Genomic DNA, 13,774 nt, shown 5'->3' with positions numbered 1-13,774 from the left:
GGCTTACCTCTCTTCCAGTTACTCGCCTCTGAGAATCCAATGCCGCTGCCAAAAAAGTGGCATTTCACTTTGCATCTTCTTTCTTCTGTTGTTGTTCCCTGTTCAACACTTTAAAAGCAACATCTACCAGTTGAGAAGGGTTCATTCCAAATGTCCCATTTAATTTTTGCAACTTTCTCTTGATACCTGAGGCACTTTGCCCCAAAAGATCAAATTTACCACTCTAATATTTTCAGGGGCCTCGGGATCTGCATTAGTATGATGTCTGCAGGCCTGATAACTCCTTTCCAAAATTCAGAGAGGTCTTTGTTTGTTTTGCTGAATTTCTTGAATTTTGTTCAAAATCTTTTGCTTTCATTTTCCTTTTCAAAGCTCTGCCAAGATGCACTAATAAGTAGTGCTCTAATAAGGGCCTTCTTCCCTTACGGGGGTCCCAGTTTGGTTCAGCTGTGAGTGCTACCAAGTGGGCCTCAGGTGTAAAGGATCCTCCCTATAAGGAGGGTTGCGATCTTTCCAACTAAAGAAGTCTGAAAAACCTAGCCGGCTGGTCGTTTGCATTTAGGCCCCCTACAAGATAATAGCACGAAATTGCCCTGTCCTGAAACCAAATTGGGTGCCCTGTCGGGTCTTGGATGGCGATACTAGACCAAGTCCCTGTGCCGCAGAAACTAACACAGGATTTTCTAATTGATCCCTATAAGGAGGGGAAGCCCTGAGCCTCAGTGTCAGGAATTGGGGCTGCATAAGAATGGAAGGTGGTGGAAGGGGTGGATATATTGGCATAATGGCCAGAGCCTCTGGAACAGCTAGCTCAGTCAGAGGAGTTGAGGTTTGAAGCAACATATCCTCACTCTCACTCCCTTCTTTTTCTTATGTTTCCTGATAATAGTACAAATGCTTGCACATAATGGATTTCACCATTCTTCCCTGCTTCTTCACAGAATAGCTATAGAGTTATTCAAAAGCCACTGTAAAACCATAGCTAGCAATTGATCATCTAACCATTAAAAGGATGCCTTTTTGCTTTGGCATCAACCAACTGGGATTACAATGCAATTGAACAGAATCTTGATTACCGCCGTGACAAACAATGTAAGATAATTAGTAAAATTATGACTGGCTTCACTTACCAGCATATACCAGAATTTTAGAAGTTCCATATAATTTCTAGAATGTGTATATTAATAACATTTACTCATATGATACAATCTAAGAAGTTTTATCACCACTCATTTGTTAATGCCTCCCATGCAGTTCAATGCACCAAATAAGCCCAATTAGTTTAATATTCCTCTCTCTCAGATGGAGAGAAAACAAGTAATGTGAGGTGTTCCAGGAACCCTCCAGAAAGCCCCAAAGTTAGCCAGAGACCAAATGAACCTCACTTAGAACTTGATCTTTGGGAAGTTTGTCAAAAATATCAGAAAGTTTTAACCAGTGATGTAAGATCTCAGTGGCAAATACAGATCACTTAAAGAAACTCACAATTACCAAAAGCAGTTCAATATTTTACGAAAACTTTGTCCTCTTAGAGAACCAAATTCATGTTTTTTACCACTTTACCTTTAAGATTTATTTTCTTAAGTTCAATCTTATTTTAGGTCTTAGTTTAGTTTCAAGTTATGAAAATCTAGAGACACTATTCTAGATAGATATTCCTAAAACATTAGTCCCATAGTTTACCCAAAACTCTTTACTTCATTTACCTCTATTCTATTTAATTAAAAGCTCTTGTAACAGGAATAATAAGGTCTTATTTGATTTCTAGTAAACCTAGGTATAATAAAAGTATTATACTTAAAGTTAGTGACTCTAAAGATGTATCTGTATCAAACCAACAACCTTACGCTAACTAACACCAGATATTAATTCAATAGTGAATAGTTCCTAGATCATGTGAACCTGAAGCTCATTCTGGCCAGTTTCTTTTATATTTGAGTATTTATATAAGAACTTAATTTCCTTTAAGCAAATTAAATAGAGTTCTTTTACAAATTAATTTTGACAATGCCACACATCTATAAACACATGTACAAACACACAAACACAGGGACCTCATAGTTCCCATTCCAAAATTTTAACCATGAATTGGGTACAACAATGTAAAACCCATCAGTTGCAAAAGAAGCTGGATTCAAATTGGATTTCTGGCAGATGGGCTAAATCAAGGTCACCCATCTAGATAGCTAAACCCTTTTAAACTAATATTTATGGAAAAGACACTTCTGTTTCTATTTATAGCTTTTGGTGATTTTCAAGTGGAACCTTTCTCTTCTTCCTCGGAATGCCCCACTCTTGGACAAGAACAGACAGGTTTTTTTCCTGTTCCTTTCCTCTATTTGACATCAGTAAAAGTTTTAAGTATCACAAAACTGATTTGGCTATAAATGGAGAAACAGTACCAAACAAAATGAAAAACCCAAAGAACAAACAGAAAATCCTAAATAAACCCTCAAGTTTGGTCTTGGCCTTTTACATATGCCAATGACACAGGAGACCATAAACGACGTAATTAACACAGCAAGGGTAGCAGTACATGGTGCACAGGGTGCCGAGATAACCCTGCCTAACCCTCCTGTGGAGATCCTAACAGGTATTGCAGCCATACATTGTTACAATAAAATATCATCTTCAGCTCACCCATGGGGTCATAGCTGTAATCAGATCCCTTATCCAAAATGCACCTTAGAGGACTTTCTTTAGGGATAGTTGAAACATTCCCCATTTTTAAAGATAGAAATTCAAGACAAACAAAACACAAACGGCACACACAAATGCTAGCATCCAAAGAAACAAACGAACTGGTTCACAAATCGGGTAAAAGACCAACAACTCTTTCCTCTCTCCAACAGGGTACCCCACTCAAAAACAAAACAGATTGGCTTATTCCGGAGAAAAAGCCCCACACAGAGAGGAAATAAAGTTTCCGGCTGTATACACTGGAGCAACTCACCCTACTGGATGGAGCCTATTGGCTCCCAAATGTCGATTCCTTGCTCTAACTGCCAAGTGCTGGGGCAGCCGGTGCTGCTTGGGGGAACTTTGAAGAGAAGACCCTCAGGACGAGTGGTCTGGCACGTGCTACGTGTACCTCCAAAATTCCCCAACTGGGACCGGCTAGCCACGAGCAGCAAGCCTCCTGGAGGGCTCATCAAAATTTGTTACTGAGCCCTAGCTTGTACTGCTTGCCACACAACAGGCCAATAAACTGACAGATGAGTTGCTGGGGCAAGGAACAGCGACTTTATTCAGAAAGCCAGGAAACTGAGACGATGGTGGGCTCCTGTCCCCAAAGAGCCATTTTGCCTTTAGAATTCAGGCTTCTTCATGGAATTTAACTCTCAAATATGCCTTTCTAGAAACTGTTTTATCCTGTTGCATCTGACCATGCTCCATTACTCTGTTTTTATTTCAAAGACTAGATGTTGGATCTTTGTCAAAACTGGGGACTGTTAAATCTAAATTCATGTTTGGTACTGTTTCATTTATCATTTTCATTCATTGATAATACACAGTGATCATACATGTCTATAACACCAAGACAGAATAAAATAAATATAAGATGCATCTCTCATCCTTAATTATCCCCCCCCACCCCCCTCAAAATAAAAAGAATTTGGGCTTCTTTTATACTAAAAGGGGAGGGAGTAAAGTCATACATTTCCTGGTTCCAGTCAGCTTCCAGAGGGTGTGTTAATTCTTCCTCCCTGCAGTCATTCACAGGTGGGCCTGGTTAGGATGTTTCCTGTGAGCTAAACAAAGGTATTTTAGCCTAATGCTCATTATCTGGGAGGCCGGGTTCCCAGAGATGGGCCATTATGTATAATTTAAGCTTATAGGCAACATCCCTTTAGTGATTAACTTGTAATAGAATACAAAATACAATATTATATAAATAAATAATAGAGAATCCTAATTCCACTTGGAGGATCATTGTGAAAGGATGCTTGAAAGTTGTGCAGTCTATCCATTCCTCCACTCTAAAATGTATCCCTTAAAGAAGGTGTGGTACATATATACAATGGAATGCTACTCAGCCACAAAAAAAGAACGAAACAATGCCACTTGCATAAACATGGATGGACTTAGAGGGTATTATGCTAAGTGAAATAAGTCAGACAGAGGAAGACAAATACTGTATGATATCACTTGTATGTGGAATCTAAAATATGGCACAAATGAACCTATCTATGAAACAGAAACAGACTCACAGACACAGAGAACAGACTTCTGGTTGCCAAGGGGGGAGGGGGATGGAGGAGGGATGGATTGGGAGTTTGAGGTGGCAGGTGCAAACTATTCTATACAGAATGGATAAACAACAAGGTCCCACTTTATAGCACAGGGAACTAAATTCAATATTCTGTGATAAACCATAACGGAAAAGAATATAAAAAAGAAGGTATACGTATGTACAACTGAATCACTTTGTTGTTCAGCAGAAATTAACACAACATTGTAAATCAACTATACTTCAATAAAGAAATACATCCCTGACTTAATTACATCTTACCACATGCTGTCTGTCTGGAGCACATGGTTTGAGCCCCTCACCCAAATTACTTTTTTTGTTTGTTTTTCTTTTTTTGTTTTTGCAGTACGTGGGCCTCTCACTGTTGTGGCCTCTCCAGTTGCGGAGCACAGGCTCCGGACGCGCAGGCTCAGCGGCCATGGCTCACGGGCCCAGCTGCTCCTCGGCATGTGGGATCTTCCTGGACCGGGGCATGAACCCGCGTCCCCTGAATCGGCAGGCGCACTCTCAACCACTGTGCCACCAGGGAAGCCCCCAAATTACTTTTATTTGTTCTATATACTAGTGTTGTGCTACTGGTTTTCACTGCAGAATATTATTTTGAAAAAATGGTAACAGTCTATTAACCAATAAGCTTTAAAAAAAATCTCTTGTTATTAATTTGATCTCCTGTAGACCCATTTTTGCCCTCCCCTCCCACCTCTACCTCCTCATTCAGACTTCAGGAGGTATCCATTGCCTCAGAAAAGGGATGTGAAAAGAAGTTGGAAGTAGTAGTGAATTGTCAGCCTTTGAATTTCAGAATAAACTTCTGAGACTCAGAGCAGAGATAATACTTTGAGAAAACAGGGTTTTAAGTCTCTCAAGTCAGGATTTTGAGGTTAAAAATTTCATGACCATGAAGAACCTTGGATATGAACCTTGTTGCATAAATAATACATTTGAGAATACTGTGGGGAAGGGGGACTAGGAAAAACCTGAATAAATGGCGACTACTCCTAATTGGCTGAGTTTCCCCTGAACTGACTAAGATGACATTTTTTTCACCAGGTGAAATGGGATCCAGGGCTCAAGACACAAGTCTAATATAAAGTAATAAAGAAAATTACATTGTTCACATGTACGAAGCCATGAGGGTGTTTGTACCTTTACACATCTCGTGAAACATGCTCCTGTCCTGAGCAGGGAGATATAGAGGCTATTGTTGCTATAGGGTTCTCATGGGGAGACCCCACAGGAAAAAAGTCTTGGGTCTCAGTATCAGGAATATTTTCTTCCTCTGGGCAAATGGTTTATTTTTAGTCTGGGAAACTGTGACTCATGGATCTGATTGAATGTCTCTCCTAATTTTGGCTGCCTGGAAGTGTGGAGTCAGCTCTGAACCCTACCTGCCTTTTGCAGTGGGTAGAACCTCACAGCGTGCATTTCATCTGCTTACGTCATCCTGGTGACTATTTTTTCTGCTCTATGCCTTTACTTACTCTCAATCTGGTTGGACTTTCTGGGAAGCAGACCTTGAGACAGAATTTAAGGTGCAGGATGTTTACTAAGGGGTAACCTTAGAATCAACACCTATGGGAGGGAGTGGAGAAGAATCAAGATTGGGGAGGGGGAGAAGCTGAGCTTTAACGCAGCCCCAGTGATAGCCTCAGCTGACCCCATGGGGAGCTCTGGAGGTAGAATGGGCCCTCAGAGCTGTTCTAATTTGTGCTGGGGCACCAAGCTCTTCACTGGAGAAGGGCCTTGGTAATGCATCAGTCTGAATGTTTGTGTCCCCTAGAATTCATGTGTTGAAACCTAGTCTTTGAAGTGGTGGGGTTTGGAGGTGGGACCTAATTTGGGAGGTAATTAGGTGATGAGGGCATATGCTTCATGAATGGGATCAGTGCCCTTATAAAAGAGACCCCAGAGAGCTCCCTCACCCCTCCTGCCATGTGAGGACACAGCAAGAAGATGGCAGTCCATGAACCAGAAGCAGGACCTCACCAGACACCGAAACTGCTGGCACCTTGGTCTTGGTTTTCCCAGCCTCCAGAACTGTGAGAAATAAATGGCTGTCATTTATATGCTACCCAGTCTAGGGTAATTTGTTATAGCAGCCTGAACAGACTAGGACAATCAGTGTCCACCACACTTATTTTTAAAATCTACTATAAATTTTTTAAAAAATCATAAATTATTTTTGGAACAAGGGCACAGATAAAACAAGTAGTTAAAAATAAGTGACCTGGGCTTCCCTGGTGGCGCAGTGGTTGAGAGTCTGCCTGCCGATGCAGGGGACACGGGTTCATGCCCCGGTCCGGGAAGTTCCCACATGCTGCGGAGCGGCTGGGCCCGTGAGCCATGGCCGCTGAGCCTGCGTGTCCGGAGCCTGTGCTCTGCAACGGGAGAGACCACAACAGTGAGAGGCCCGCGTACCGCAAAAAAAAAAAAAAGTGACCCTGGGGACTTCTCTGGCAGTCCAGTGGTTAAGGCTCCATGCTTCCAGAACTGCAGGGGGCATGGATTCGATACCTGGTTAGGTGACTCTGTCCTCATTCTTGCTTACTTATGTTATGTTGCCTCTTAACTTTGATCCTGAGTCTTTGCATGCACTGTTCCCTAAGACTAGAATGAGCTCTCTCTTCTTTGACTGTGAGAGTGTGAAAGAACAGGTCTATAGTAGCAGAAAATTGGACTCCTTCTCCAAGGCCCGGAATGTTATCACCTCTTTGGTGGAGGGTTTGCTATCCCCTCTGAAGAGTCAGCTGCCTCCTTCTCTCTCTCTGCCAAGCCCCCAACATCACACACTCATAATCCCTCCTCCACAGACAAGACTTGTCCTCAAATCTGACCCCTTTTGAGCGTTCTCTTTATAGAACAGTGCCACCGCCAATCCGCTGGTGCCAGAATCCTGAGGGTGGGTTCCTATCTATCGCCAAGTCCTGTAATTTTTATTTCAAAAATATCTCTCTAGCCCTCCATTTCTATTTCCAGTGCCACTCCCTCCTTACAAGCTCTTATTATATCTCTTGCCTGTACTATCTTAGTACCCCCATCTTTCTCTCAGTGTCTATTCTTGCTGTTCCAGCAACCCATTCTCCACACAGAAGCTGGAGGACTTATAAAACTGTTGACCTAATCATGTCACCCTGTTTTAAGCCTGTCAATAGCTCTCCCTCTGGGCCTGCAAGACTTGCCCATATCCCCCGTCTCACCACCCTCATCAGTTTTCCTCTCCTCCCTGTTGTTTTCTGGACACACTGGCTTGTTTTTGATTCCTCCAATGGGCTGTGACATTCTTCTCCCCACGGTCGGCTCTCATTGTGATCTGTCTTTCTGGTCTGCTTTTCCTTCACCTCTTCTGAGGACTAATAACTCCTGTTCATCCTTCAGATCTCAGGTCAGAAAACTCATCCTCCAGGAAGCTGTCCTTAAATTCCTAACTAGGTCAGCCCTCTCATTTCATGATCTCTATCCATTGTGCTTTTGTGAAGTACTGGTCCCATGGCAATTTCATAATTAAGAAAAGACTTTAACATCTTTCTCTTCTACTAGAATATAAATTCCACAAAAGTTGGGATATCTTGATGACCTCAGCGTTCCCAATGCCTAGCACAGGCCCTGCACATAAGAGGTGCTTTCTGTTTTGTTTTACATACTGGATAAATATGTACTTATTTACTGAGTTTCTTAAAGGCATGGACAAGTTACTAGTCAATGTCCTGGCATAGTATCTGGCACATGTTGGATATGCAATACATGTTTGTTGGATGAATATCTTGAATCAACTACTTGAAGGGTTCTCTTGGGGAAGAGGAAGCAGACATTTCGTGTGGCTGCAGGAAAGAGAATTAAGACCAAAGGTTAGAAATTACCGAAAGGCAGAATTTTCCAAAAAACAATCCAAAGGATGAGTAACCTAATAGGAATCACATAATAGGATGCTTTTGGGTTTTGGGATTATGGGAAATTTTTGTTGTATTTTATTTTAATAGTCCTTTTTTGTTTTCTGCACTTTCTACAATAAATATTATTTTTATGATCAGAAAATATTAATTTAAAAAACATGTGGACTGGTGATAAAGTAATGGATTCTCTGTCCCTAGAAGTGTTTGAACAGCTGGGAATGACACCTGCCAATGATGGCAAGGAAGGGACTTCTCTGTGGTTGGGGCAGAGGAGGTTGGACCCTACGTGCTCTAAGGGTCTTCTAAGTCCAACACCCCATGATACTGTTAACTGAATGACAAATGCTGAGCCCCCTTTCTTGGAAGAACTTGGCCTAGTTTACATGGCTGTCTTACATTCTGCCAGTGACTCCCTTACACTGGAAGCTCACAATGACAGTATTGGCTGCAGTGGAATTTGATTTGTATTCACCTGAGGCTGATATAACAGGAGGATTTCTGGACATTATAGTGATGTCAAGAACATGAATATATAGGTGAGGGATGTTTGTGTGGAAAAGCTTAAGATATCCCTCTATGAAATGTTTCAGTGAGTCCTGATTAAAATGTTCTCAAATCAGCACTTAAAGCACACATACCCTAAGTATTATACTTCATGGTTAATCTTTCAAGATAGACATTTCCAAACCGTGGTTTTGGTTAAATTAAAAAGATGGGCCTTACTCTGATTTTTGTGTTTATGAGCTAGTTTGGGCAAACAGGATCATTGCTTTTCTCTCTTAACAGAAAAGACGTTTAGAACAATTCCTCCATATTACAATAGCTTTGAATTAAGAGGAATAGAATACTCCCAGAGGTTATCAGATGTGTACGAGTGAATCTCAGTTAAGAACAGTGCAACACACACAAAGTTCTTCTGATTACGTGAAATCCTGGCCTAATTAGATAGATAGAGAGAGCGAGGGGGAAATCTAAGACAATGACATAATAAGACTGATTTCTACAAACTACATGTCAACATTGTTTTGTTGTCACAACTCCTGTGTAAAAGAATATGTGTACGTATATATGTATAAATGTGTACTATACTGACAAATGTGTATTATCCTGACATAAGTGGACTGGTAGTTAAAAAATAAAACAAGGCAAAAAAAGAATTCTAAAAGAATTCAAAAAGAAAAAAAATTAGAATTTACTATTATCTGTCTCCTCCCAAGTTTCCAGTGAGGTCTCATGGAGAGCTTGTTATTTCTATTAACAAATAAGTTTGTCATTTGTTTGAGTACTTTCCACTTTTACTATTTGAGTATTTTATAACTCTTCTAGGTTCTCAGTACCAAAGTGAATTCTAATCATTTTATTGACTGAAAGACAAAGGAAGTGTATTTTCTTTCTATTCGACGAAAGCTTTAAAAAGGTTTGTTCAAAAAGGCATCAGGAATTATGTAAACAGAATGTGTCTGATGATCATCTTACAGAATAACGCACAAGAAAGTTCCAGGATTTCTGGCTCCCCTCCCCATACCCCCAGAAAGTTTTTCCTTTGAAGTAGACAAGTTCAATATGTGCTACGTTGGGGGTGTAGAATGAGAAGAATGTCAATATGGAAACTGCTCTGCGAGGCTGGGGTTCTCATGGCAGCACCCAGGAGCTCAGGCCTCCAGTGGAGCTGGTGGCCTGTCCCGCCAAGAACAAGGCTGGAAGGACTTGTGTAACCTGGTAATAGAAGGACAGAGAGGAGGAGGTGGAAACCTGTCTCATCAAAGTGCACTGAATAGAAGTTTCCTTACCCAGGCAAGTACCTGGAAAAGCCCAGCCGTGGGGCCTGTCCTGACCCGCTATAGTTCATACAGTGGATCCATTTTACCCACTCTGCTCTGCACCTCCCTCTGCTCCTCCCTGGGTCCCCAGCTTCCAACTTGGCTCCAGGCCTTGCCTCCCTACTCTTGTCTGTGGCATGACTGACCTCTAGGACTCATCTGAATATGCCTCCTCCTTCTTGGTCTGGATTCCTCTTCAGACACCATCCCAATTTACCCCCATGCTCCCCAATCTGTGACAGTGGATAAAAGACACACCACATGCCCCTACCCTCAGCCCTGCCATCTTAGTCCATTCCCTATGTAGCTTCCCTGCCAGGGCAGGGGACTTAGATAAAGGAGAATACAGGAAGGGAGGCACAGAGGCACTAGAAACATGGCTTGTTGTGTGGACATTAGCTATTTTTATTTCCATCAAAACAGAGGGTGTGGTGGTTAATTTTATATGTCAACTTGACTGGCCTAAGGGATGCCCAGATAGCTGATAAAACTTATTTCTGGGTGTGTCTGTGAAGGTGTATCTGGAAGAGATTAGCACTTTGAAACAGTAGACTGAATAGATATCCACCCTCACCAATGTGGGTGGGTCTCATCCAATCTATGGGGACCTGAACAGAACAAGGAGAACCCTGACGAATACAGAGGGTAAGCACACACAGGAATGGCTGATCTCATACCTTTGAGAATGGGTGCATTTTAACCATTTTTAAAGATTTTAAAAGTTCTTATATTTGCCATATGATTTACTGTTCACAAAACTTTTACATACAGTTTTGAATACTGTGGAACCCTTAAATTAATACTTACTTTTGATCATTTATTTGCATTTTTTCTCCTATTATTTACCAGTTCTGAAATTGGGATGTGTCTTACAATCAGTGGTGTTTTGCAATCGTCATCCACCAGGAATGACTGTGACCAGGTATCACTTGAACTTGGCCCCGGCTCTTTGTGTTGTAACTTCAAGTGAATTGTGTACATGGTTGACACTACATGTTTAGTATGTAAACTGCTGTTTAGTATGTCTTAACAAATTATAATATGGTTTGACTTTGAAACAAAAATTTATCATGTACATAGAAAAGCACAGAAATAGAGGATTGGGATGAAATGTGACATTAGTGAACCAAAGAGCCATCATTGGAGTAATGACCACGGTTCCATATGGTCATGCAAAGCAACCACCAAGTGTTTTACCTAAGAAAGGAAGATATCAACATGTAATAAAGCCATGTTTCACTGTGTTGCTGAAATAGATACCGATCTATAGAATTACCTATCACATAACATGCAAAGTACCTAAAGTCAGAAAAAAATTGCTAAATCCCTCAGAACAGATAAAAGGCATTTTGGTAAACACTACTCATTGGACTGTTATTAAGGTATTGCATCATAATTTCATTGGTAGGATTTCTTTTTTCCATAGTGATAGATAAAAAAATGGAGTGTTATTACCAAGCACCTATTAAGATAAAGGTTCTCTGCTGGAGGCTTTTACATGACATTTAATCCTCATAACAGTTGTACTCCATAGATAATATTATCCCCAACCCAGAGATGAGAGAGGAGTGATTTTCTCAGGTTGGTAACTCAGTTTGGGCAGAAGTAGGACTCGAATCCTCATGTGTCCATGCCCCAATCCTGTGCTGCTTTCTCCAGACTCCGCTGCCTGGGGAGAACTCTCCCTGATTTTCCAACCCCTTTGTCCTTCAGAAGCATCCCTGGGGAGGAACCCCCCACCCCAAGGGGTCTATATCCTGGTGCTATTCTGGAACAAGACAACATCTTGGGTTTTTCATCTAAAAACTTAGTTAGCTTTTGGGAACTAGAAATCCTGACTGGGGCATCTGTGGTATTTACTTCTCTGCAGTGCACCCTGAATTTATCTCACATATTCTCTTGCCTCATCTCAGAATTGTTTCCTAAAATGGGGAATGTTTTTTCAACCAGGTAATCTATATTTATGTTTAAGAATAAGTCATAATAAATAAGCCCCAAAGTAGGCAAACTGAAGATGACCCAGTAAATGTCCCTCAACATCATCAGCCAAGGATTTTCTAGAAAACCTAGTGTTAGAAAAATATTGAATATTTATTTTTACCAAACTCCAGGTTCTCAAGAAGTAACCAGATGAGGGTCTCACACATAAACATTTATGTTTCCACAGCTATCTGGGAGGAAAAAAGAGTCAAAATGAAGTAAAAATGAAAACCACTTGAATTTCTGTCTATGATTATAATTGTATTCATACCAACATATTTAAAGGTTTAAACATGTTTAGAAAAGTGGTTTCTTCGTAGATCAGGATCAGCAACAGCAGCTCTCTTGGGAAAGGCCAATCTGTGGTAAGCCAGCTGGCCACAGGGGTAGAAGTGCCAGAAATATCAGTGGGAAGACAATGATTCTAAAAAGCCTAGTGTGATTCTGAACTCAGGAAAATCTGCCTGCATTTGGAATTACTGCATCATGGAATGAAACCAGAAAGATCATTCTTTACATTTCATGTATTTACTTCTTTTTAGAACTGGTTCAAAGGCTCTGAGAGTTGTGCTTTAAACTAGAGGCATCTAGTTAATTAAACCACAAAAATAATTCTTTTCCTCCAAATTGAGTTCGTAGGGCCATTCTCTTCTTTTTTTAAGACAAGCATTCAGTGAAAACAGAATCAGGACATAACCAGTGTTTTACTATAATCCCTCTTCTGTGAAAGGTTTGAGCACATTACTGGCATTTAAATTATTAATAATATAGTGTCACTTACTACTCTATTTCTATTTATCTGTTACCAATTTTTCCTAATTGATGAAACCATCTAGGGTTACTCACTGACTCTTAAGAATGAGCTGGCAGATTTAAAAACACTATTTAGAGAATTATTTATGACTATGCGTATTCTCACCATTTCCTGCCCAACTTCATAGAAGATGTCCCTCTAGTCCAAGGTGAATCACTTATCTAGATTCTGAATGTATACATTAAAACTAAATTTACCACCTGTCTCACCTCTCAAACTGTTGCTTTGGAATTTTCTATCTCAATGAATGCTATCATCATGCATCAAGTTTCCCCAAAGCACCCTGGAGTCATCAGAGACTCCTTCCTTCCCATTTTTAGACCCCAGCTCCATCCAATCCACTAGTGTCCTGTCCATTTTATTAATTCAATATTTTTCCTGCATTTCCATTTCCCTCTGTCTCCTCTGCTACTACATTGGTCCTCACTACCTTCCAAGAACCTCTCAAATCACCTCCCTGCTACAATCCATTCTCTATACCATGATCAAAATTATTTCTCTAAATGCAAATCTTCTTAAAACCTTTCAATATGTTTCACCATCTTAAGGAAAAAATTCAAGATCCTTAGCATGGAACCAAGCCCTTCATGCTATGGCTCTGCAGGCCTTTACAGCATCATTCTGCACCATCTCCCAACAGGTCCCTTATGTTCCAATCCCAGGTGAGGACTTGCTGTTTTGCAACTAGACCATGTTCCCTCTTCCTCCTTCACCTCTGCAAGGTGGTTCCCTCTACTGGCCATTTGCTCCTTGTCTGCCCATGACACTCCTACTAGTTCTTTAAGACAAGCTCATTCTCTAACACCTCTGGGGAACAGTAAGGGAGCCCAAGCTGAGTTCAGAGTCACTTACAGTGGTGCCTTCTCCTATGTTTCCTCAGGACCCTGTGCATACTTCCATCAAGGCACTTGCCACACAGCATTTCAATTTTTGTTGTACATGTCCATCTCCTCCACTACACTGTAAACTCCTTGAAGGGAAGAGCTGGATCTTTTATTTTTCTATCTCCAGGCCAACT

The 13,774-nt window shown here is 40.9% G+C and overlaps 1 protein-coding gene across 2 annotated transcripts in view; it reads right to left on the bottom strand.

Annotated features, from left to right (window-relative positions):
* Window positions 1-13,774, bottom strand: part of VEPH1 (ventricular zone expressed PH domain containing 1) — a 282,767-nt gene that overhangs the window by 46,701 nt on the left and 222,292 nt on the right. The window lies entirely within an intron of this gene.

This window comes from Mesoplodon mirus (assembly GCF_964341445.2).
Source record: "Mesoplodon mirus genome assembly, chromosome: 6".
NCBI lineage: Eukaryota > Metazoa > Chordata > Mammalia > Artiodactyla > Ziphiidae > Mesoplodon > Mesoplodon mirus.
The sequence above is the reverse complement of the archived record's forward strand: the minus strand, read 5'-3'. Positions and strand labels throughout refer to the sequence as shown.